The following is a 3,292-nucleotide window of genomic DNA, read 5'->3' on the forward strand; positions in this document are numbered from 1 at the left end:
CCTGGACCTGCAGAGAGAGAGAGGAAACAGAGGAGAGAGGGGGAGAAAACAGAGAAGAGAGGGGGAGAAAACAGAGAAGAGAGGGGGAGAAAACAGAGAAGAAAGGGTGAGAGACCAGAGGGAGACAGAACAGAGAAGAGAGGGAGAGATTGTTTCAATCATCAGTAACACTACACTTGCTAAAATATCATAACATATTACCAAGAACAGTCTTTTAAATGGAAACATATTATCACTGAATAATTACCTTCACCCAAAGTGGGATAAGTATAATCCCATTTTCCGAAACTGAAAAAAAACTCAAATCTAATCCAATTTTTCTTGGAGTAATTAAATATCCATGTTTTATTGAAGACAAATGGTAACTTTGATATTCAGATCTTACACATGTTGATTGTTGACGTGAAACTCCAAAGATCTCATGTTTCTCTCAGCTCCGAATTGCTTTGTGCAACTAGACGAGAACTCTGAACCCTCCCTCCTACCAGTGTGTGAAACGGTGAATGAGAGACAAATTAAAAAAAAAACATAAAAAAGTACAGGTCTCTTTTTTTTTATCACATGAAACAGTTTGTTGATTTTTAATTGTAGGAGCAGACGAGGGACGACTTGCTCCTGCGTGGATCTGAAAAACCTCCACAGCTGTTTGATTTATCCCTTCAGAAGCTAATTACGCCATTTCACATCCATCCAGCTGTTGTACAAATAAATCTGTCTTTCTTGGTTAAACGCTTAAAAAAATAAAAGTTTCCCCTGATGGAAATAAAATGTATTTTCAGAGCTGCCATATTCTATCGGTGGCAGTGATGTTTACACACACCTGGTTACATGCCATTCATCTTAATGACTTGTCTATTGTGAAGTCACAACAGGTGTTGAAGCAGCAGCGTGAAATCTTACTGACACAAAAACTGACGCAGACCGTGACAAAGTTCACGAAGGAGTAAATTACTCATATGTTCTTTGTTTTCTATCATCTATTGTTGCGACGTCAACATTCTACCCAGCCCACATCTGTTATAACCATAGACTGTGTGTAAAGAAGGATAACATGATTCCTCCCTAAAAGTGAAGCCAAAGTGTCTCAAATACCACCTAGTGGCCGGCTGCAGGTCATAAACCTCCATGTTAGGGGATTGGACATGGACCAACCTAAGAAGGTCAAAGTGCAATCAAATACTGTTTCGTTGTTTTCTCTCATTTACGGTGATTCTAATCCTACTGATGATCGTTTAAGAGATTGTTTTTCCAGTAGGTTTGGTTTTGACTATAATTATTTGATGATATAACATTGACAGCTGAGACTGACTCGGGATTGGTCAAGAAGGGACCTCGATACATACAGACCTCCGAATGTGCAAGATGGCGGGATCCGTAGAAGGGATATCTTAACTTCAATTCTGGACAATGGGTCAGTCATCCCACTTTATATACTGTCTATGGTAAAAAATACACCAACTGTTCCAGATGGCCTTGAGGACTAAATCAATGACAATCTAATCTGAGGCAAACAAGGTTGCACGTACACATTATCACAGTAGCAGATAATGTTTCAAATCCATTCATTATCACTGTGATAATATAATAACAAATAAATAACCTCATCTATATAAGGCCACTTAAGGACCCAGACATGGTCCACTGAAGCTTAGCAAATTGCTCATTCAGCGCTTTCCAGCCAGGGAGCTAATAGCGACCAGTGTGAGAGTGTGTCTGTCTGTGTGTGTGTGTGTGTGTGTGTGTGTGTGTGTGTGAGGCTGTAAAATGTTGGCACTGCACTGAGACAAAGTGACCTTTGAACCCATTTCCAATTGGAGCTGGGAAGATGCCCTGTTGGACACATCACATTTATCTGGCAGATGCTTTTGTCCACAGTGACTCACATTTTTCACCCAGGACCCACTTTAACACCTGAGCTGCAGCTGCCTGTATTAATACAAATGACGGCACAGGTCCTATACTCTAAAATATCAGTGGTTGTCAAGAATGATTTGGACACAGAGTAAGAACTCTAATGGAGAAAAAAATTGTTATTTCTTAAACCGTCCAAACAGTCTTTTGCCACAAAGTATAAAGTTACAGTGCACTGCAGTGAAACCGTGTTTCTGGTGCATTCCTGCTGCACCACATAGAGCAAATTCTACCACATATCAGCAATGAGCTGCTGACTTTGCCAGAGTGTTTGGCTTGGGGCCTGAAGCGTCTCAGCTCAATGGAGAGGCGCCTGAGACGGAGCTTTATTGCCCCGTACTGGTATGAAATGGAGATGAAGAGGAGGGTATGCTGCTGTAAGTAAACACAGCTTCGTTTTATATAGTGATGCTGATTTTAAGGGGACTCCAGCAACAGTAATAACTCTGAATTATGAATTTACCCGTGGACAAAAAAAGGCTCCTTCTACCTTCCAGACTTGTTGGAAGAGAAGCTGGAATCGTTTGAGCAGAAATTAGTCCAGCTCGTTTGGACCGGCTAGATTTCACTTACATGAAGTAAATAATTGATCCAACTAAGCAAATGTCCTCTTTGCATTCACCGAGGTAACAGCAACTCATTCCAACAGCATCCCGATGCTCAGAAAGAAGCATTATGCAACACCAGCTCAACCCTTTATAAATTACAGGAATAATGGCGGCTCTCTTCTCCGACCATGTGAAACCCACTTAAATGTTCAGCCATTTTGAAGTGAAGCGTGTGACACAAAGAAAAACGTTCCTCAGATGGTGACACCTGCCAAACAATACCGTCATCAAACTGCAATTGTGATTCTTTTCATTTTTTGTGCGCGACCAAGTGGGTCTTGGACTTTATGAAAAAGGGTGGATTCTGGTGAGGGTGAGACCCCGCTGTGCCACACACTTAGAGGCATCGCACCATAAAAGTGGGCTAGGACCCCGTGATGGGCTGTGACAGATTGGGGTCGAGCTGTTGGACTCTGAAGGCCTGGTTGAGCTAGCTGGGTGGGTGACAGCAGATTTCTAAAGGTCTGGAGAGGGTCATGACACCGAGGAGTTTGCCCAGTCTTGCAAGCACAGAGCATTGGAGGGTGTTGTATGCGGGTGCCTGGGACTGGCAGGGGCCCCTGCTTCTGTCCACAGCAACAGAATTCAGAGTTCAGCATATGGACATCTCTATGGGTGCGATACAACATGCAAACCGTGTTTCTATAGACAGCAGCAATTCAAAGTTGTACCCGTGGGGAATTTACAACATACAGTCGCACCAGCTGCATACTAACCACTACCTGCTTTTGTTAGGGACGAGACATCAGATGTTTTGAACGCCTCCCTCTGAA

Source organism: Pleuronectes platessa, chromosome 13 (assembly GCF_947347685.1).
Source record: "Pleuronectes platessa chromosome 13, fPlePla1.1, whole genome shotgun sequence".
Classification (NCBI taxonomy): domain Eukaryota; kingdom Metazoa; phylum Chordata; class Actinopteri; order Pleuronectiformes; family Pleuronectidae; genus Pleuronectes; species Pleuronectes platessa.